This window comes from Dasypus novemcinctus (genome assembly GCF_030445035.2).
Source record: "Dasypus novemcinctus isolate mDasNov1 chromosome 11 unlocalized genomic scaffold, mDasNov1.1.hap2 SUPER_11_unloc_3, whole genome shotgun sequence".
NCBI classification, from domain to species: domain Eukaryota; kingdom Metazoa; phylum Chordata; class Mammalia; order Cingulata; family Dasypodidae; genus Dasypus; species Dasypus novemcinctus.
In genome coordinates this window covers 92,358-116,570 of record NW_026688127.1, presented here as the reverse complement: position 1 = coordinate 116,570, position 24,213 = coordinate 92,358, and the positions used below count along the sequence as shown (strand labels likewise).

The 24,213-nt window shown below is 41.1% G+C and overlaps 1 long non-coding RNA gene across 1 annotated transcript in view; it reads right to left on the bottom strand.

The window, feature by feature from the left end:
* LOC131277385 (uncharacterized) overlaps positions 1 to 23,884 on the bottom strand; it is a 115,952-nt gene extending 92,068 nt beyond the window's left edge. Inside the window, exons 1-3 of the long non-coding RNA XR_009184564.2 lie at positions 23,751 to 23,884; positions 23,471 to 23,640; positions 13,660 to 14,181 (exon numbers count right to left, since the gene is read on the bottom strand). This is a non-coding gene — a long non-coding RNA (uncharacterized lncRNA). The remainder of the gene's footprint in view (positions 1 to 13,659; positions 14,182 to 23,470; positions 23,641 to 23,750) is intronic.
* Between the last annotated feature and the right edge of the window lie 329 nt (positions 23,885 to 24,213).

The window sequence follows — 24,213 nt, the reverse complement described above, 5'->3', positions numbered from 1 at the left end:
AAAATATATTTTAAAAAGAATAGCATGGATTGGGAAAACATACATGAAATAGAAGATAAGGACTGTAATTAGGAAGATTTTGACAATATTCTTTCATAATTTGTAACAAATATCTCACAACAATGCAAGGTGTTGGTGAAGGATTGATGAATGGACCCCTGTATTATATTATGCACGTTTGTTATGTAAGTTCCCAACTTTTACTATGCACTTACGGTTTTGTATGTTCATATATAAATGAAATAAAGATAATAATAGGGTGGGTTGGGGAAAATACTTCAGTTAGTAATAATATTTTGACAATGCTCTCTAATCATTAGTTAAATATTCTAACAACAATGCAAGGTATTGGTGGTATGGTGAGGTACAAGAGTCCTGTATGATGTTATATATGTGTTGTAAGTTCACAACTATTAATATTTGTTTATTGTTTATGTATGTTTACATGAGTGATATACTTCAATAAATTTTTAAAAATCTGAGCTTAATGGGGGATAGTTTCTATTAACTGTCTTTTACCTTGTGTGTGTAGTATTTTTTCTTGTTTCAGTGCATGTGCAAAAAACTGGATCTTTGAATATTTTAAGGTGGCCAGTCTGGAAATCCCAGTGTGTCAGAGCTGGACTCAGTTGCATTTTCCTTACACGAGGCTTTTCTGTCCCTTATATCTGAACCTATTTTTAGTACCAGAGTTAAGAGGTGTATGTCCAAGAGACTTAAATCTTTGGTCTGTCCATGTACCATTTGGCCCTGACTCTCAACAGATTTGCAACACCTACTCTCCAGTTCATTGGACTCACCCAGGACAACAAGGAGATGATGATGGACAACAAGCATGTCAAGGAACAGAGAGAGTCTGCAAATGGAAGCAAGATAGTCCCATCCATCTGCCCCATGGGATCTAAGCCCTCTCTCAGAGGTTAAGTGGGCATCACTATCCTAGAAACCTCCAGTTCAGGGAATGAACAATGGATGAGAGTAGACTTATTGTTATTCTACTACAGACTCATTATGAGTCTGGCAATGGAAGAACATTTATCACTGATGTGGAGGCAGTGGTCACTGGAGGTTCTGAGAGGAAGGGGAGGGAAAAACAGGTCTACTTTGGGGGCATTTTCAGGATGTGGGAATTGTCCTGAATGGCATTACAATGACAGATATAGGCTATTATATATCTTGTGATAACTTACAAAAATGTGGAGAGAGGTGGCGGACATGGCCCAGTGGTTAGGGCATCCATCTACCACATGGGAGGTCCACAGTTCAAACCCTGGGCCTCCTTGACCCGTGTGGAACTGGCCCATGTGCAGTGCTGATGTGTGCAGGGAGTGCCATGCCATGCAGGGTTGTCCCCCATGCAGGGGAGCCCCACACACAAGGAGTGCACCGTGCAAGGAGAGCCAGCCAGTGCCAAAGAAATTGCAGCCTGCCTAAGAATGGCACCACCCACATGGAGAAATGACACAACAGGATGATGCAGCAGAAGAAAACACAGACTCCCATGCCACTGACAACAGCAGAAGTGGACAAAGAAGATGCAGCAAATAGACACAGAGAGTGGACAACTGGGGTGGAGGGGAAGGAGAGAGAGAGAGAGAGAGAGAGAGAGAGAAATAAATAAATAAATAAATAAATAAATGTATGTATGTATGTATGTAGGTATGTGGAGAGAATGTGAACTATAGTGTAAACAATAATCCAAGCTTAGTGGTCCAGTGCTCCAAAATGTGTTCATCAATTGTAACAAATGTATCACAGTAATGAAGGATGTTGTTAATGTGGGAAAGTATGGGAGGGTAGGGAGCAGGGCATATGGGAATTCCTTATATTGTTTATGTAACATTCATATAATCTAAGTATCTTTTTTTTAAAAAAATAATAACTACATAAAAAATAAAAGGATTAAACACCTTGATCAAGGGTGATTTATCCCAGGAACAAAAGAGGGGTTCAACACAATATCATTCAATGTTATAATCCTTATTTCTCAAGTAAGGAAATACTGCATGAACATTTCAATGAACAAAGAAAAGATATTTCCAAAATCCAATATCCTTTTATGTAAAAAAACACTCTGGAAAATAGTTTGAGATATTAACTTCCTCAATGTGATGAAAGATCGTGTACAATAACTCACAGCTAAAATTATAGTCAATGGTGAAATTCTGAAAATCCACAACCCAAGGCCAGGAACAGGTTAAGGTATATCAATTTTATCACTGCTACTCATTATTGTATAGGAAGTTCTGTCCAGAGCAATCAGGCAAGAGAATATAAAAGGCATACAAATTGTAAAGGAAGAAGTAAAGCTATCTCTTTACAAAGATTACATGATCCTTTATATACAAAATCCAAAAGAAAACTAAAAAAAAAAAAGGATCTACTAAATGAATTCAGTAAATTTGTAGAGTATAAAACAAAAATCCAAAAATTAGTTACGTTTTGACACTCCAGCAAAGAATTATCTGAAATGAAAATGAAAAGATTCTACTCAATTGACATCTAAAAGAAAAAGTCGTAAGTATAAATTTAATGAAATAGGTGCAACACTGTACACTAAACTAGAAAAAAGACTGCTGAACACAATTGAAGACTGAAACCAAAGGCAGGACATCCATTGGTCATGTCTCATAAGTCAAAGTATTGTTAATGTGTCAATACTACCCAAAGTGAGCTACAGATTCAATGACATATTTATCAAATTCCTACTTTACTTTTACAGAAATGGAAAACTTAATCCTCAAATTCACATGGAATCTTTAATTGTCTCACATTATAAAAACAACTTTGAAAAAGTATCAAAATACAATAAGCATGCTAACCAGAATATTACCCAAAATTATACTACATAACATGCAGTGAACCAGGTAAATCTGTTCTCTTCTCCAGGGTAATGTCTTATAACAGAACTAGATAAATTTGCTCTCTTTTCAAGGGTAAATACTTATAAACAGAATCAGTCCTTAATAACCACAGAAAGGGTAATCAAAATACCTACTATATGTTGCTCAATGAGAAACCAAATCCTTAGAATGAATGGAAAGAAAAGAGTTCTCAGTAGATAAACAGAAGGAATTAAAAGATGTAAATGAATATTTCAGAGCTCAGACTAAATTATCAAATACAAAAAAATTACTGGTGGGCTTAATAAAATGCAGGCATCAGAGGAAAATACTGTCATGCTGGAAGCTAGATGAGTAGAAATCATTTAAGCTCAGTATATACACAGAAAGAGGATACAAAATTAACAGTCTAAAAGAACTGTAGGACACTTAAAGTTTTAATATTCATTCCAAAGATGGAAGGAGATAGAAGGAATTTGATGTGAAATAAATACAAGTTAAAAGTGACTGAACACCACCCAACTTTGCAAATACAGATCCCAAAGATCTCAGAAAATGTCACCTGGAGAAAATCCAGTCAAACAATTGAAGAAATGAAGTCAATCTTGAAAAATCTTGAAAAGAGGCACAGGGAAATGAAACATCTTGAAAAGAGGCATAGAGAAATGAACATTACATATAGGAAAATATTATTTTGAAGGACTGTATTTCCCATCAGAAAACATACATGCCATAAGGGAGTTTAACTTTAAAGTGCTGAAAGAAAGGAATTGTTATTTACCAAAAAGAGTTTAGGCTGCAAATGTTGCTTACACTTTGAAGGGAAAATTAAGAAAGGACAGACTGAAAAACAGACTTCTTCACTAGAGTCCTTCCTCTATAAAGATGTGAAAGAACTGCTTCAGGCTGAATAGAAATGATACAAGAAGGAAGCTTCAGGAATAAAAGACGTACTGGGCTCCTGGCCGGGGGGTCACTGTTGTGGGCCCTGGGAGAGCAGCGACAATCCTCCAGGTGCAACGGCAAGAACCAGGAAGGAAGGAGGGCCCAACAGTGGGCTCGTGATACTAATGGTTACACTTTTGAGCCTATACACCTGCAATAAGAACAAGGCCTAGAGTAGCATTGTGCCTGAGGGTTTCCTCCTGACAGCCTGCATGTTACTCAAATGTGGCCACTCTCACAGCCAAACTCAGCGTGTAGATGCGATGCATTCCCCCCAGCGTGGGACATGACACCCGGGGATGAGCCTCCCTGGCACCGAGGGATCACTACCACATACCAGCTGAAGAAGCAACTAGAAAATGACCTTGAATTAAAGATTCAATGCGGAACAGCAGAATATACCTGTCTACATATAATGACATGACTTCGGGAAGCTGTTTGACCTAATGTAAGGGGGAAATGGAAAGGAGAAATGAGATTATAAGGCTGTGAGTCTCTAAAAAAGAGTCTGGAGGTTGTCAGAAGGAATACCCCTATGTACAACTGAACAGAGTCTAAGAGACAGATAAGGTAGATACAACCCCAGGTATTGGTTCTTTTGAGGGATAAAGAGACCCACGGGTTCTATGGTCATGGCAGGAGGGGTTCACTGCCATGACAGATAGCCCTTCTTTGGAGCTGGTGTTTCTGCATGATGGAATTGGACTCAGAGGGGATCTCTTTTCACAAACTTGCATGCTACTTTATTGGAATTGTAGTCGGTGCTGGGTTTAAGATATATGTAGGGGATTCGAATCTCTGGACTGATAATATGACACCCAGGCCCAGAGCCTCAACAGACTTCAGCTCCTACACTTTGATTTATTGGACTTACTCCACTCAGCTAACATGGAGTTGAAGAAGGTCAACCACCACAACATGGAGCCTAGAGTGTCTACAACTGGAAGCGGGAGGAGTGCATCCAGTACCCATATGGAATCTAAGCCCTCACTTGACATAGATGTGCAATGGACACAACCAATCCAATGTCCACAGAGAAAATGTGGAATGGGTGTGGGAACGGTAGCCATGGTGGCTGCTGGGTGTGGGGAACGGGAGGAAGAGATGAGATGTGGAGGAGTTTTCAGGAAGTGGAGTTGTCCTGGATAGTGCTTCATGGACAATTACGGGACATTATAGATCCCCCCAGGGCCCACTGGATGGAACGTGAGAGAGTCTGGGCTATGATGTGGACCATTGACTATGGGGTGCAGTGATGCTCAGAGATGAACTTACCAGGTGCAATGGATGTGTCATGATGATGGGAGAGAGTGTTGCTGTGGGGGGAGTGGGGGGCGGGGGCGGTGGGGTTGAATGGGACCTCATATTTTTCATAATGTAATTAAAAAGTAAATAAATAATTAATTAAAAAAAAAAAAGGAATAAAAGATATAGTCCAGAAATGGGTAAAGGAAATAACCTATTTTTAAACTTTAAAATTGTTTCATATATTTTAAAAGGTACAATATTTTTGTAAAAGTTAGACTCTACTCTGGGTGGGAGGACACCCTCCATGTAGAGGGAATGTAGGTGACCACTATAAGAAGTGGGGTTGAAATGATCCAAGTGCTTCAAAGGCTGTCAGTTGAATTGCTATGTTAACTCTAATACATTTGACTAGATCGGTATACATATGTTATTCTCAGAGCAATCAGTTCAGTGCCATGTCAGTTGACCCAATTTTGGAGTTTGTGTTCCTGAGTGTGATGGAGTTGGACTCAGATGTGACCTTTCTACACATGCCTCTTCTGTTACTTTTACCAGATCTGTGGTTGGCGCTAGTGTTGGTGTGTACTCAGGAGACCTGAATTTCTGGACTGTCCATGTGACAGCCAGGTCCTGAGCCTCAGCAGACTCACAACTCCTACCCTCTGGTTTATTGGACTTAACCCAGCCTCCTAACAGGGAGGTGAAGAAGGTTAACAACCACACCAGGGAACCAAGAGTGCCTACAACTGCAAGCAGGAGAATTGCATCCATCATCCGTGTGGAATCTAAACCACCTCTCAATATAGAAGTGGAGTGGACACAACCATCCCAGGGTCTACAGAAATGGAGGAATAGAGTATGGACAAGAGTAGACTTGCTGATAATGTACTATGGAACTATTGTGATTAGTAATGGAAGAAATTGTAGCATTGAGGTGGAGAAAGTGGCCATGGTAGCTGCTGAGGGTAGGGAGAGGGAAGAGGAGATATGTGGGGGCATTTTCAGGACTTGGAGTTGTCCTGGGTAGTACTGCAGGGACAGATGCTTGACATTGTATGTCCTGCCATGGTCCACCGGGTGGACTAGGGGAGAGTGTAAACTACAATGTAAACCATTATGCATGTGGTGCAGCAGTGCTCCAAAATGTATTCATCAAATGCAATGAATGTCCCACGATGCTGAAAAAGGTTGCTCATGTGGGAGGAGTGGGTGAGGGGGGTGGGGGGTATTTGAGGACTGCTTATATTTTTTAATGTAAATTTCAAAAAATAGAGAGAAAAAACAATTGCAAAAAACTCTAGAAAAATTATGTGACCTAAATAGTCCTTTATCTAAGAGACACATATAAAGCACCTAAAACATTGGCATACAACTTGTGGAGTGAGCAAGAGTATTCATTTCTCTTGGCTGAATACCTAGGAGTAGAATTGCTGGGTCAGAGGGGAAGTCGGTCTTTTCCAGCTATCCTCCCTACCAAGGTAGGCCATACTACAGCAGGATCTGGGTGGCCTCTACTTTTCAGCTGTGAATGAGGCTGCCAGTCACCCTGGAGAAAATGCAAGATTTCCTGGTGCTGACCCCACAGCTCCTCCTATAGTAGGCTTCCAAGAGTCTAAGACCAATGACCCCCCTGATTCTGCCCTGCAAGTTCAGGGGACTCCTGCCTTACATGGATGATGGCAGTGCTGGTGCTGGAGCAGAAGGTTGGGTATATCTACCATTAAGTCCTTTCTCAATCATACCAAACATGATTTTCAAGCAACAGAGTCCAGTAATGAGGAGTGTCCTGGGGGCTGGACCACAGGTTTTAACACACCAATATCCTGCCTGTGTTTGTGCACGTTCTTTCCTCCATTGCACCCCAGGCACAAGTCAATCAGGGTGGACTCTGCCTTTAATAGAGTTTTTCTGGACCATGGTAAGATATTCAGAGACCCACCCTATGTATCTGCTCTTTATGGGCACTTGCCTGGGCAAGCTTTGCCCCTGCCACCAGCTCTGCACAGTCTTAGATGAGCCTCTTTGGCTCTGGGAGCACAAAAAGTTCACATTTATGCTCCAGGTGTCAGTGGGGGCCTCTCCTCCTTCCTGGAAGACCTTGACCTCTAAAGAGAAACCTCGGTTCCAATTGCTCAGAAAGCAGCTCCATCCAGAACTCACAGACCTCTCCCATGACTTCACGTGCCAAACAAAATGCCATTTTCATGAGCCCATACAGCAATACTGGAGGTTTCCCTGGAGGGCAGGAGTCCGGATCCACACCCCTCCCTGCTGTACCAGAGGTCCTCAGAGAACATGAGCTGGATGGCCAGAAGACTATCAACTTAGCCTCACAGGTGGTAAGAGAAGATGGTTTAGATTTGTCCACAGGAATAAAAGGAAGTCAAGGAATTGCTCACCCAAATCTGATAGTTATAGACAGAGTGAAGGGAAGACATTTGACTGCCACACAGGCAAGGGGAGGCTCGGAGGTGGCTGCCATGCCCAGCTAGCTAAATAGATCACTTATGTGGCTCTAGACTTGAAGATGGAAGCACATTCCTTAGCATCAATGTACTGGGGGGGTGGTGGGGAGGGGTGACAGAAGACTGAGTCCATACTGACTGTAGTGCCACCAAGCCTTTCAGTTCCTTCCTTCTGTCTACTGTTTAATCCTGTCTTTATTTATATGGTCAACTTCAGGAATTCACATCAATATACCCATTTTAACCCCCATCCACAGATATTGTTGAGATTCTTGCATTTACATATAAGTAGCTGTTTCCTGTATGCACATTAAGCAAATGTGATGAGATACAACACAGGATTGTTTGTTTCACTAGAATCCCATGGCTGTGGTGAGATACATGAATGGAACTGGTCACCTTTGGGCCACACTTTATACACTGGGCCACTGATTTCTTTCTTCTATTCAGCTTTGCACTCACTCTATCTCCCTGCTTCTGTCATCTCTGCTAAAACAGGGCAAAGCCTTGTGAAAACTCATGTAGTGAAGCATATCTCTCCTGTGAGGTTGTGATAGACTAAATCATATCACATGGAGTGGTCTTTGGTTGAGCTTCAGTTGACCTAGATATGTAAGAATTTGTGGGACTCTCTGATGATGTAGGTGTGTAATTACCCTCCTTAACAGAGGGATGCAATTCTCTCAAATGTCTTATTGGGACACATAGGGAAGGTTGTAGCTCATCTCACAGAACAGGGCTGGTTGTTTTCCTTGGGGGTTTTGGGATTGGGCTGAAAGCAGGATGGGTTCTCAAAAGGTTGTGGAAGCCTCTGAAAGAACAAATAATCCACAGTATCTGCTCTTCTGTGAACCATAAATCATTGGATCTTGTATTAGTCAGGGTTCTCTAGGGAAATAATCAGCAAGAAACATCTGTCAATAGTATGTGATTCTATAAGAGTCTCTCACACAACTATGGAGATGCACAAGTCCAGGTTCCACAGACAGGCTGCAACCAGGGGCTGCAATGAAAGTCCAATGAAGGTTCATGACAAGTTCTGGGAGATGTTGGCTGTTGAAGATGAGCTGGGAAATCCTCTCTCAATGCTGGAATTGCTTCCCCTTTTTAAGGGATTCAACTGATTGGGTTAAGTGTTACTCATTGCTGATTGCAATCTCCCTGATTGATGCAATTATAACCAGCTATCTATGATTTACCACAGCAATAAAGTTAAAGGTGACTGAAGTCCATAAATACCCTTGTATTACAGTTAGTCCAGTGCTTGATTGACCAAACAACTGGGCACAATTACATGGTCTGGTTGACACAATAGCCTAACCATCACAGTCCACCCCTTGTCAACCTGGTACCCATACACATTACCTTAAACCATACTTAGTCTCTAAGCAAAAACAGTAACAGACATGCATATATCTATATTTCTGCCTAACAATGTTCAACTCTCTTGTGTACAACTGGAAACATATTAATTCCATATAGAATAGGGTGCAAGTTCTTGAGTAATATTCACTCTCAAACTTAATATCCTCAAATATTATGACATTAAATTGATAAAACTTGTTATATGATAAGGCAAAAGTTTGGGGAAGAAGACAAAGAAATTTGTTTTGTGTACATATAAAATCATCATAATAATGAAACAAGGAAGAAAGATTCATGACCATTCACTTTTCTAACTGGTCACATGACAAAGTTCATATTTATCACTTCTTCCACTACCCATTCCATGTTTCCATATCCTCAGAAAGCATCTCAGCTGGCCATGGTTCTTTGCCTGGTGGGGTGACTGAAACTTTCATTCCTGAAGAATATGGGCCATTGTTAGTCCTGCTTGGATTGGGTTGTTGCAAATTTCCATTGACATTAATCATAGGACACGGCAGTACTAGAAGATGCCCTACAGGATCTCGTGTATTCCAGGCAAACTCTTCTGTACTCCTATTATGTAGATGCAGTAGTAGCTCCCCTTGACAGTCAGGATCAATCACCCCAGCCAGTACAGTAATTCCCTTATTTGACTGTTGATTCAGAGGTAAGAGATCTGGTAGCAGTTTTAACTTCCATTTCAATGGAATCATTGTTGTGTTCCCTGGTGACAGCACTCTTTCTTTTGTGACTAAAACCTGTAGGCCAGCAGAGTTTGAGGTTGCAGGGACAGGAAGCAAAAATTTTCCTGGTGGGTCACTAGGGGTAATAGTCAGTGGTGCCACTCCCACTTCCATCCCTTGATTCCTGGACCCATGGATCCTGGTTATGGGAGAAACAGTGCCATAGAGTGGACACTGATTTAAAGCATACACAGCCTCCTGGAGAACACTGCCTCAGCCCTGCAAGGTATTGCCACCTGGTTGGCACTGTATTTGAGTCTTCAAAAGGCCATTCCACCATTCTATCAATCTAGCTGTTTCAGGGTGATGGGGAACATGGTAAGGCCAGTGAATTCCATGGGCATGTGCCCATTCCCACACATCATTTGCTGTTAAATAGGTTCCCTGATCAGAAACAATGCTGTGTAGAATGCCATGGAGGTATATAAAGCATTTGGTTAGTCCACAGATAGTAGTTTTAGAAGAAGCATTGCATGCAGGAAATGCAAACCCATATCCAGAGTATGTGTCTTACTCCAGTTAAAACAAATCACTGCCCCTTCCATGGTGGAGTGGTCCAATGAGGTCATCCTGCAACCAGGTAGAAGGCTGGTCACCTTGAGGAAATGGTGCCATTTCAGGGGCTGAGTGTGGGTCTCTGTTGCTGGCAGGTTGCGCAATCAGCAGTGGCTATAGCCAAGTCAACCTTGGTAAGGGGAAGTCTATATTGCTGAGCCCATGCATAACCTCCATCCCTACCTCATGGCCACTTTGTTCATGGGCCCACTGGGCAATGACAGGAGTGGCTGGGGAAAGAGACAGCATTAGTCACAGAGCAGGTCATCTTATTCACTTGATTAAAATCTTCCTCTACTGAAGTCACCCCATGGTGAACATTCATGTGGGACACAAGTATTTTCATGTCTTTGCCCACTCAAAAAGGCCTATCCACATACCTCTTCCCCAGACCTCTTTGTCACCAATTTTCCAATCATGTTCCTTCCAAGTACCTGACCATCCAGCCAAACCATTGGCAACAGCCCATGAATCAGTGAACAAATGCACCTCTGGCCATTTCTTCTTCCAAGCAAAATGAACAACCAGGTGCACTACTCCAAGTTCTTCCCACTGGGAGGATTTTCCCTCACCACTGTCCTTCAGGGATATCCCAGAAAGGGGCTGCAGTGTTGTAGCTGCCCACTTTTGGGTGCTACCAGCATGTTGTGCAGAACCATCTATAAACCAGGCCCAAGTTTTCTCTTCCTCAATCAACTGATTGTAAGGACTCCCCTAGAGGCCAAAACAGTGGGCTGGGAAAGAAAAGGTAACAAGGCAGGGGTGGTGACCATGGGTATTTGGGTTACTTCCTCATGTAACTTACTTCAGGACCAGCTCGAGTCCTATCTCATATGTACCACTTCCACTTTATTATGCAGTGCAACTGTGCACTCCCAACTTTATGGTTTGGTGGGTCAGACAATACCCAGCTCATGATAAGAAACTCAAGTCTCATGGTAACTTGATGTCCCATGGTTAAGAATTCAGTCTCCACTATAGCCCAGTAGCAGGCCAAAACCTGTTTCTCAAAAGGGGAGTAGTTATCTGCAGAGGATGGCAGGGCTTTGCTCCAAAATCCTAAGAGTCTGCATTGTGATCCTCCTGTAGGGGCCTGCCAAAGGCTCCAGGTAGCATCTTTATTTGCCACTGAAACTTCCAGCACCATTGGATCTGCTGGATCATATATGGTCCAAGTGAGAGTGCAGCTTGCACAGCAGCCTGAACCTGAAGTAGAACCTCTTCTTGTTCTGGTACCCAATCAAAACTAGCAGCTTTTCTGGTCACTGGTAAATGGGCTGGAGTAGCACACCCAGTGAGGAATGTGTTGTATCCAAAATCCAAAGAAACCAACTAAGCATTGTGCCTCTTTTTGGTCATTGGAGAGGTCAGATGCAACAGCTTATCCTTCACTTTAGAAGGGATAGCTCAACATGCCCCACACCATTGGACACCTAGAAATTTCACTGAGGTGGAAGGACCTTGTATTTTAATTGGATTTATCTCCCATTCTCTCTTATGCAAATGCCTTACTAATAAGTCTAGAGCCTTTGCTATTTCTTGCTTACTAGGTCCTATCAACATGATATCATCAATATAATGGACCAGTGTGATGCCCTGAGGGAGGGAGAGATGATTGATATCCCTGCAGACAATACTATGACATAGAGCTATAGAGTTCATAAACTCATGAGACAGGACAGTGAAGGTATACTGCTGGCCTTGCCAGCTGAAAGCAAACTGTTTCTGGTGGTTCTTACTAATAGCAATTGAGAAAAAACACATTGGCTAAATCAACAGCTGCATACCAGGTACCAGGGGATGTGATTTGCACAAGAAATGGTAACACATCTGGAACAGCAGGTGCAATTGAGGTCACCATCAGGTTAAGTTCACTATAATCTACTGCCATCCTCCAAGATCCATCTGTTTTATGCACAGGCCAATAGGACAGTTGAATGAGGTTGTGGTGGGAATCATCACCCCTGCATCCTTCAAATCTTTGATGGTGGCACTACTTTTTGTAATCCATCCGGGAATCCAGCATTGCTTTTGATTTACTATTTTGCTAGGTAGGGGCAGTTCTAGTGGCTTCCACTTGGCCTTTCCAACCATAATGGCCCTCACTCCACAAGTCAGGGATCCAATGTGGGGATTTATCTAGTCACTTACTGAGTATGTCTATTCCAATTATGCATCCTGCAACTGGGGAAATAACCACAGAATGAGTCCAGGGACCTACTGGACCAACTGTGGGACAGACCTGATCTCCATTAATCATCCGACTTCCATAAGCCCCTACTCTGACTTGTGGACCATAGTGATATTTTGGGTTTCCTGGAATTAATGTCACTTCTGAGCCAGTATCTAATAATTACTGAAATGTCTGATCATTTCCTTTTCCCCAATGCAGTTACTCTGGTAAAAGTAGGTCTCCTTGGGGAAAAGTGGGAGAAAGATTAACAGTATAAAGTTTGGGCAGTTTAATGGGATCCTTCCCCCAAGGAGACTTGGCCTTCTCCTCATTCAAGGGGCTCTGGGTCTGTAAACCATCTCAAGTCTGGGAATTGATTAAGGTGCTGTGATTCTCTGCATCTGTAATTTGAGTTAGGGTTTTATTCACTCAACCTAGAACACTTCTGTTTATAAAGATTGTGAAGAAAATTAGTAGACTGCTTATTTCACTGCTAGGTCCCCCATTATGTATTATCCAATACCATAATTCTATGCAACTCAGACTATTTTGAGTGCTTTTTTGAATCTGCCTTTCATGGTGGTAGCCATGCCCACCTTGACTTTGAGATTATCTGCTATTTGACTTTTACCAGACTGACATCCAATCATCCCCATAATGTTTAAGGATTCTAATTCCATCAGAGTCCCCCCTACAGTTATATCTGGACTACAGAGAACAACAACCACAGGGCTCTCCAGGGAAGATGGAGTAAGTCTTACAAAATTATTCCTTACAATCCTGATTAAAGGTGTGTCCTCTAGACATTTCTGGGGTGGGTGGGCAGCTCTAAAATGGTAAATCCATTCTAGCATTACAATCTCCCTAAGCCTTTGAATTCCTTCTTCTACTGTGTACAAGCATAAATCAGGTATCTCAACCTCAGACATGCTAGGCCATCTTTTGGCCCATGCTTCAATCAGCCACCCAAACAAACTGTTAAAGCCCTTTCTAACCCATCCAGCTATAGCATGGAATCCAGAATTTCTGCTTAGTGGGCCCATATCAATAAATTCAGCCTGATCCAACTTTATATTTCTTCCACCATTATCCCATACCCTTAGTATCCACTCCCACGCATATTCCCATGATTTCTGTCTATATAAGTTGAAAACTCATGCCATTCTTTCTGAGTATACATTACTTCCTCATGGGTCACACTTTGTATTTCACCTTTGGGGTCTTGTTGTGATTTTAAGTCTAGTAATAGGTCTCAAATACAAGAGAGGTGGTGGGGGTGGGTAAGGAGAAGGATTAGAAATGCCTTGCAAGCTACTGACCTCAGGGCATTCTCTTGCATTTTCTTCTGGTGAGACAGGATTAATCTCTTCAGGCAGGGGTTGGAAGGTAGTTTCCTCAGGGCAGACTGGAGGCTAGGCAGTGCATGCTGGAGTTTGGCTGGTACATGTCTCAGTGCTGGGAGGAGGTCCAGACTCCTTGGGGCAGGCCAGAGACTGGGCAGGGCAGGCTGCAGTTTGGCTGGTACCCACCTCAGGGCTGGAAGTTGTTTCAGACTCCCTGGAGCAGGCTGGATATTGGATGATACAAGGTTGGCAAGGTATGATCTGGACAGGGCAGGCCATGGCAGGCTTATGTGATAAAGTCGCAGCAGAATTCAGGGTTTCAATGTCTCCATCAATATCATCATCCCATATATCTCCATCCCAATTCTCTGAATTCCACTCTTTTCCAATCAAAGTCTTCAGTTTGAAGAAATACTGCAGGATTGGGATTTTAGTTTCCTTTGTAACTCCATTACTCATACAATGAGAGTCTGAGTTTGGTTCTCAGATATTTCAAGCCTGTGGCACAGGAGACAAGATTTTCTTTCAGAGCACACATAGAAACTTTTGCATCATCCATGTTTAAGTTTAAGTTTCAAATCTGAAGCCTTTAACTCATCTCTTTCTTTTGTAACACTATCCAGACTATCTAGGAGGAGCCAGCCAACATCATTACACTGTTTGACTGCACAGAACTCTGTTAAGGTATTAAGAACACTCTCACCCAGATCCTTGCTTCTTATAAGTATGGAAGTAGGGGAATCCAGTGATGCTATCTGTGCATCTCGATTGCTAACTCACACCATAAACCATTAGCAGCCTCTTTGTTATTGGAAAGGGAATTGTCAGTTCCCTTGAGTTCAATTAAAGAGACTATTGCAAAACTCCCAAAACCACTTCAGACACCCCATGTAAAGACTCTGTTCCTCAAGAACCACTCCCAGGCATTCTTGGGACTTGGAGTTGTCCTGGGTGGTACCCCAGGGACAACTGCTGGATGTTGTATGTCCTCCCATGGTCCACTGGATGGAACATGGGAAAGTGTGGGCTATGGTGTGGAACACGGGACATGGGGTGCAGCGATGCCCAGAGATGTACTCACCAGATGCAATGGATGTGACATGATGATGGGGAAGAGTGTTACTGAGGGGGGAGTGGTGGGGTGGGGGTGGTGGGGGCGAATGGGGACCTCATATATATATATTTTTAATGTAATATCTTTTTAAAAAATGAATAAATTGAGTAGAAATTGGAAAAAAAAAACCACTCCCTGTACAAAGCTGTATAAGTCAGTGTTCTCTAGGGAAATAGAATCAACAAGAAATTATGTCAATAGCATGTGATTCTATAAGAATCTCTCACACAGCCATGGGGATTCACAAGTCCAGGTTCCACAGGCAGGCTGCAACCAGGGGCTGCAATGAAAGTCCAGTGAAGATTCTTGACAAATTCTGGGACATACTGGCTGTACAAAGATGGGCTGGGCAATTCTCTTTCAATGCCAGAATCACTTCCCCCATATATATATAAAAGAAGTTGTGAACTTACAAAACAATCATGCTGATATGCAGAATTCCCATTCTACAAGCCTTCAACAACCACACCATTGTGGAACATTCATTTGTTACAGATTATGAGATTTATCATCAGACTATTACCACTAAATATGGTCCATAGCATACATTTAGTATATCTCTTCTGTACTCCCCTAGCCTTAACACGTACATTTTGATATTGATGTAAGAATGTTACAATCATGGTTGTTAATAACTTTTAATTGGGTTTTTGCTTTCTTAATGTTGGGTGGCATTTAACTGATTGGGTTAAGCATCACTCACTGCTGATGGCAATGCCCCTGACTGATGTAATTATAACCAGCTATCCATGATTTACCACTGCAGTAGAGTCAATGGTGACTAAAGTTCATAAATGCTCTTGTATTACAGTTAGCTCAGTGTTTGCTTGACCAAACAACTGGGCACAATTACATGGCTGAGTTGACACATTAGCCTAACTGTCACAGATCTGTAGTGAGTTCAGCTTGTGAAACAGTAAAGAAAAAGGCATATAGTATCAGTAATGGTCAGTAAAATTCATAAGGACTGTAAGGTCTCAGACCCATATCTTCCAGAATGGACCTGGTTTGGTGAGGAAGAACACTTGCAGGGAAGGTACATAATTAGTGCTTGTGAACTCTATGCCTATTTTCAATCCAGGCTGCTCAGACAGGATTGAAGACCTTAGCCAGGGAAAAAGCTGGGGGCTTCCAGACTTCATCCATTGAACCAAAAAGCCCTGGTGCAGTGGGTCACTATCCCTGTTGATGAACATCAACTGATCACCCAGGGTTGCTCAGTGGAAGGTGAAGCTAATCATTTGAGGAGCTGCCATGTAGCAGTTGGTCTGGGATGCCCAGGGTTCTGCACCAGCTTGGGGAGCCAAATAGACCACCAGTAACTCAGGGAAGTCACTTGACTGTCAGAGAGGCTCACCAAAGTAGGTGACAGATAATGTAAAAATGCTGTGGGAAGAGGGCTACAAGTCTGGACTTCATCTAAACCTTTGGGGGGGTTCATGTGAGGGAAATGACATAATTGTTAGGGTTTGAAATGTAGAGTCAGGAAATTGTGTCAGCATTGGGGCCATTCTGGTGGCTCATGAACATCCTTTGGGCATTGATTCTCTCCCCCAACAGCTTTGAGAAAGCAGCATTTTTAAGGACTGTCTCAATGGTGAAAGCAGGAAAGCAATTAGGAAACATTCTGAGATGATTGAAAACAAAACCACCACATACAAAAACTTACAGGATGTAGCAAACGCAGTACTGAGGGGGGAATTTATAGCCCTAAATGCTTAAACTACAAAAGAAAAAAGAGCAAAAGTCAAACACCAAACTGCACATCAGGAAGAACTAACAAAACAACAGCACAAACTAAATCCAACACAAGCAGAAAGAAATCACAAAGATTGGAGAGTTTAAAAACCAAAAATGAAGGGGGAAAAAACAATATCATCTAAATTAATGCAGAAAAGGCATGTGACAAAATCCAGCATCCTTTCTTCCTAAAATCACTTAGAAAAATAAGAATAAAAGGAAACTTCACCAACATTATAAAGGGCATACTTGAAAAACACCACTGCAAATACCATATCACTGGTGAAAGATTGAAAACTTTCCAAGATCTGGAATGAGACAAGGATGCCCAATGTCACCGATGTAATTCAACATTGTACTGGATGTTGTAGGCAGAGCCAAGTAAGCAAGAAAAAGAAATTAAAGACATCCAATTAGGAAAAGAAGTAAAACTTTCTCCTTGCAAATGACATGATCTTATATATAGAAAGTCCTGTACATTGTACAACAAAGTTATTCAAGCTAACAATTCCAGCAAAGTGCTGTTTGTTGAGATAAACATGAGCAAATCAGTAGTATTTATGTATAATTTCAGGAAGAAATGAAAAAAAGAAGTCCATTTCCAACTACCAGAATAAATTTAACTGAGAATGTAAAGGAATTATGCATGGGAAACTTCAAAATTATGAATACAAAAAGAATTTTTAAGAGAATGGAAGGATATTCCCTGCTCATGGATTGGAAGGTTAAATATACCAAGATATATGAATTACCGATGCTATGCAGTCCCAATGAAAATTGCAATAAACAACTTTGTAGAAATGGAAAAGACAAGTCAACACATTTATTTGGAAGGACATACAGTCCCAAAAAGCCAAAAACATTATGAAAAACAAACTCAGAGGACACACACTTCTTCACTTTAAAAGATATTACAAAGCTACAGTGGCCTAAACAACATGGTCCTGGGACAAGTAGATACATAGACCAATTGAACTGAATGGACCCTCAAAATTATTCAGAAATAGACTCTCATAACTATGGCCAATTGATTTTTTTTATTTATTTATTATTGACTTTGTAATAATATTACATTAAAAATATATATATATGAGGTCCCATTCAACCCTACCACCCCCACCCTACCTCTCCCCCCCCAGCAACACTCCTTCCCATCATCATGACACATCCATTGCATTTTGGCCAATTGATTTTTGACAAGGCTGCCAAGTCCACTCAAAATAGTCTATTCAATAAATGATGCTAAGAGAACTGGATATCCAAATGTAAAACAATGACAGAGGACCCTGATCTCATCTCATATACAAAAAAATTAACTGAAAATGTATAAAGATCTAAAAGAAATAGTAAGATAAGATTTCTAGAAGAAAACATAGGAAATGATCTTCAGCACCTCATGTTGGGCAATGGTTTCTTAGACTTTACACCCAAAGCACAAGCAACAAAGGAAAAATTGATAAGACCTCATCTAAATTAAAAAGTTTTTCACCTAAAATAATTTTATCATGAAAATGAAAAGACAACTCATTCCATGGGAGAAAACAATTGGAAACTATATATCCAATTAGGGTTTAATACCTAGACTATACAAAGAAATCCTAAAACTCAACAATACAATGAAATAAAACCCAATTAAATATGGGGAAAAGACTTGTGCCTCCAAAGAGTATACACAAATGACCAGAAAGCACATGAAAAGATCCTTACCTTCATTAGCTATTATGGACATGCAACTCAAAACCAAACTGAAATACCATGTCACACTCACTATAATGGTGTTATTAAGAAACAGAAAATAAAAAATATTGGAAAGGATGGTGAGATATAGAAACACCCATTCAATGCTGATGGCCAAGTAAAATGGCCACACAGCAGCAGTTGGACCTTGCAATATGGAGAATACATTCCCTTTGAAAATTCTGTGATGACCGGTTGCCATGGTTATCTCATGATGCACGTAAGGCTCATGGTCCTAACTGTCACTCTATGCCCAGAGAGATTTGGAGTTGGTAGCAGGTGGAAAAGCTCCCAGCTTAGTTTCCACAGAACATAGAGATGGGAAATCTCAATTGCTGCTTAAGAGGTATGATCATATTGGCCTACATGATTAATTCAATCCCCAAAAAATTGGCAGGAAATTTTTCCACAAAATATGATTCACTTTTCTTCTAGTTTCTCCTCTCCAATTTGTCCTAAAGAGTTTTAGATGTGATTTATAGTTTTCTCTTAATCCTTATTTTATATTTTAGATCCATCTATCAAGCTGGTTGCCTCAAAATGAGTCTCCCTTTAGAAAACTTTAGCATTTCTTATAAAGTTCTTTACCATTCACTCTCTTCCTCAAGACCATGTCTGTGTTAATGTTATTTTACTCAGCAGGGATGTAGTAAAATAATTATTGCAGAATATGGAGTGAATCTGGATTGGTAGGGACCAGAAAGGATGCATTTCATATGATGAGGTGTACTAAAGATGTTTTTAACACCCTTTTCAACCTCTATTCATCATTAAGTGTATATATAACTCAGTATACTTGGGGTATGTTAGTACCATTCATATAACTAGTTTTCCAAACCTAGCTATAAGAACTTGAGTTTCCAAATGTCAGTTTATAAACCAATATACATATTTCCTTTAATCCTTGGGGGTTATCCAAAATTTTCATTTTAGGAAGTTACCTACTGATTTTCTCACTGCCCTGTATGCTCTTCAATAGTAAGTATGGAGAAAATAGAATAATTTTTTTCCATTGTGTTTTACATCACAAAATAAGCTTCTTTAGATGTTGACCATAATAACACATATTAGACTTGTTAGTGGTTCCATGGTTTAGGAAGCTAGAGTATAAGTAAGACAAATTTTGAAGTTAAATGGAGTGATTCCCTTCACTATCCTTTCTCACTAATGGATTGCCTATCTTTACCTAAAAGGGCATATGATTTTGCCAGATTTCATGGTGGGATTTCTCTGGGATAATAGCAGAGGGTGCAGGTAACTGAGTGCAGCCTGGGGGAGGGAGAAGAAGGGACATCCCTTAGTACATGAGCAATTGGGGCCCAAAGAAAGGAGGCTAGAGGTGCTGAGGAAAGTCCTGGGTGGGGATAGCTATGGATGGGACTCTCTCCTCTGCCACTGCTTGTTCAGACTTGAGTGCAAGGAGAGCACATTCTTTGCAGAGTTCTCATGTGGCAGTTCTTTGTGAAAAGGTGGGTTCTGAGCCAGGATGGGAATCAAGCACACCCCTGATCACTAGGAGAGATTACATGCCCCCAGGAAGGCTCACATGAGGCAGCTGACAGTGGGAGTATTTGGGGCACGATGTTCACAAGTTTTGTTCCCTGGTCCTTCAGAGGAACTCTATGAGGGGAAACCTGAGTTACGGTTTGGGTCAGAGAACTCACTTGTGCAGAAGGCAGGGTGAGGGTTTGAACCACTCTCTCTCTCCTGTAATAAAGTAGTTGGCAGGCCTTTCTCCACAGGTCCTGGGAGGTAACTTGTAACCCCAGAATCTGCTGAGTGGGGGCACTGACTACATTTCCTGACTAGAATCATTCACTCAGCAGTGTTGTTGACCACACAGGATTGATGTGGGATCTCAGAACAGAGCACGTGTTCTCCATGAGCTGTAAAGGATCACCCACTGAGGGCTGAAAGTCAGTGTCCATCCCCCTTGTCCTGGAACCATCAGGCACCCACTCTGGAGGGAAGTACTAGCAAGTTTCTTGAAATTCCTCCCCACATTTAATAAGTGAACTCTTCTGGGGCTTTTATGATATATTGGGCATTTTTCTTAAGGATTTCCTTACATTTGCTTATTTTTAGTCTCATAATACAAACTAATAAGCAGGTCTGGCTAAAATCTTCAAAAGACAGCATGGAAAACTGGACACATAAAGAGTTTACATAATGTTCCCTGTTTTGGGTGGCCTCTGAATGAGATTTGAACACAGTTGACCAGACCTTGGCACCCGTGCTTTTGGTCACTGTGCTCTGCTGCCTTCCTATGCTGTGTCATCTATATAAAGTACCCTACATCTGTCTTTTGGGTGTCTAAAGTGAACCCCAAACTACAACTTTTTTTGAAACCCACCTTTTTACTCAAGTGGGACACCTGTGTAGGCTGTAAATAAGGGATCATAGTGTGAACTGTAAATAAGTTAATAATGATTTCCTACATTCATCTGTTGGTAAGATGTCACCTGAGAGTTCTGTTGTGAATGCCTTTCCCAGTTCTTGTCTCAAGCATGAAAAAAGAAAATTTGCTACCCAGTCCAAAAAATCTACTATCTGACAATCCCATTCAGTTGGGAACCTCAAAATCAGCATCTGGCCAAAGAAAAGGGAGTGTCCTCAAACATTCCTTAGAAAGTATTCCACAGACAGTACAGTAGAAATGCAATTATTTTATTGCATCAGTAATGTTGACTGTAGATACTAAGTATTCCATATTGAGAAAAACCTTTAAAAAGGTTAAGCCATGATAGTTTTCTTAATTCACATGTGAAATTTTGCTTTTAGTAATGAGTCAGTAGTGCCACAACCACATAATTAAAAATGTAGTTACAACTAAAGTTGGTTCACATTTACTGGCAGATTGTATTTTAAGTTAATGTTTGGTCAGTCTATTTCTGAACATTAGTAGGAAGAGTTATCTTCTGAAAAAGTGCTATGAGATTATTAAAAATCTGATATATTTTTAAGAGAAGTTTTAGATTCACATAAAAAACTGTGGAGAATACAAACAATTCCCACATATTCCCCTGCCACCCTCCCAGTCTAGAGCCAGCAGTTTCCCCTGTTAATAACTCTCATCACTGTGGTATGAACAATTGAAGGGACAGTATTGATACAGTGTTTTGGAGGCTCGCTCTTCCTAATCCTCAGCTTTGTGCATTTTGACAAAGGCATATTGTCATGTACCTACCATGACAGAACATCAGTGGTTGAATTGTGTCCCTCCAAATTACACGGAGAAAACCTTGGTACCTGTGAGTGTGACCACTTTTGGAAATAAGATGTTTGCAAATGTGATTAAGATGAAGTCTACTGAATCAGGGTGAACTGCAATATAATACAACTTGTGCACTTACAAGAAGGGAAGAGACAGAGAGGAGAAGGCTGTGTGAAGATGGACCAACACTGGAGAAGAAGGCCAGGTGGAGATGAGGAAGAGAATAGAGTCATGCTGCCAGGAGCCAGGACACCTGGAGCCACCAGAAGCTGGAAGAGTCAAGGAATGGCTCCTAGCAAGGACCTTCAGAGAGAGACACAGAGTATCGTGCTGTGGACACATTAATGCTGGACTTTTTGTCCCTAGAACTGTGAAGGTTTAAGTTTGTGTTCTCAAACCACCCAGTCTGTGGCAATGTATTATAGAAGTGCTAAGAAACTAAACACATATAGTGCTGGGAAGTAAGGTGCTGCTGTAACAGATATATGTGGAAGGCTCACAGAGGCTTCTAGGCAAAATATAGCTTCTGAGCACAGTCATGGGTGAAATTAGCCCAGATATTTCCAGCCTACCTATAGCCATGACTCTGCATTGAAGCTTCAGACTCCAGAAAGCACAAATGGACCTCATCAATGTGCCTCTCTGGATTGCTAAAGATGTGATACAAAAACCTACTGAAATTGTTGTATTCCACAATTTGGGACAGTAGGGTTTTCATACAAAATACCAGCAAAAATAATGCATTAATAAGAAATTTAAAATGTATGCAGGACTGTATATTGAAATCTGATTGACCTACCCTCCATTTTCTTTAGCCCTCTAGGTTCTGTGTCTCAAGTAAGAACAGTTAAGTTTTTGCACATCCTTTTGGATTGAGTAATTGAGTATTCATATAAAATTGACACTGTATCACAGTTTTCTAAGGGTTTTACCTATATGTACGCATGGTCTTTTTTCCCTTTACTTTTAAGGAAATTTTAGATTACATGAAAGTTAAAGCAAAATTAGGTGGGATTCCCATATACCCCACCTCCACCCCCTCACACTTTACCCATTAAAAACATCTTTCATTAATGTTGGACATTTCTTATAAATCTTGAAGCACTGCTACTAACCATGGTCCAGAGTTTCCTAGGTAAGGCCCACTGATGGGTTGCCAATTTCCTGGGGATATCTGCCCTGGCTAGAATGTCCAGATGTCTTTAGAACCCTCAGGAACATTCCTGCCTGAGACATTATTTACTGTGGCAGCCACAGAGATCCTCCTGTGACCTGCCTAAACTTTCCTCTGGAATGACTTCCTGACTCATATTGAAGTATCCTAGCCATAAACACTCATTTGTATTTAATATTCCCTCTCTTGGTCAAAGTCTTTTTACAAATGTATCTCTAGTTGGCAATTGGTAACAATCCCTCAGTGCCAAGGGGGCCCATCCTTGGGAGCAATGTCCCATGCTAGGGAGAAAGCAGACTTCCATGCTGAGTTTGGCTTAGAGAGAGGCCACATTTGAGCAACATACACATTTTCAGAAGGTAACTCTTAGGCAGTATATATCACTAGGCTAAGTTTCAGTTTTACAAGAATGAAGTTCATAACTACCAGCATTAATCTCAAGGGCCTGGCATATTGGTCTGTCCTCTTTTAGCTAGGTTCTGATGATGTATTGATATTCTTGCCACTGTATTAGAAAATGTAGCAGGGCTCCAAGAATGGGAATTGAAAGTTTTGTTGGTTATTGTATGGGTTCCATCTACTGAGATAACACCCCATGACCATATGGACACATTCACAATCCCTAGAGGCATGCCTGAGGTGCACCCCTCCCCACACATCTGTCCCTCACTGTCACCCTGCACCAGTAGACCTCCCCTGCCATAGCTGTAACTTGTGCAGTTCAAAACCTCCCCATAAAGAAAGTCAAAAGTTTTTTGCATTGTGACTTTCATCACCTTAATATCTGTTATTTTTTATGTATACTTACAATTTCATCTGTATCTTCCCCCAACGTCTTATTTTTTTTCACTTTATCTTCAAAGAAGCTTTAGGTTACAGAAATGTCACATCAAAAATATAGGGAATGAGCAGATGTGACTTAAATGTTTGAATGCCTGCTCTCCACATGGGAGGTCCCAGTATGATTCCCAATGCCTCCTAAAAACAAAGACAAACAAAAAGTAAATGAAAAAAGCAAACACACACACACAAAAACAACTCAAAGGAACTGATGTGGCTCAGTGGTTGACTACTGGCTTCCCACTTACAAAATCTGGGTTTCACTCCCTGGTCCTGGTACCTAAAAAAAGAGAGAAGAAAATTGAAGAATATATAGGTGATTCCCATATACTGCACCCCTTCCCATCTCATATTTATTCCTATTAGCAACATCATACATGAGTAGGGTTCATCTGTTACAATTGAAAAAAAAAATGGAAGCATTGCTACAAACTATGGTCAATGGTTTATGTTATGGTTTACACTTTGCATCATACTTTTATACGTTTTCACACAATGTACAATCATCTGTATCCATCATTGCAAAATCACACAGAACAGTTCCAATGCCCTCAAAATGCCCTATGATCCATCTATTCTTCCCTCCATCTTCCCTCAAAACCTATGTTAGCCACTAAGTTTCAATTTTCCAAGAATAAGGTTCATAGTCTTATGCATTAATAATGAGGCTTTGACATACTGGTCTGCTTTTATTTGGCACTGCCCATGTAC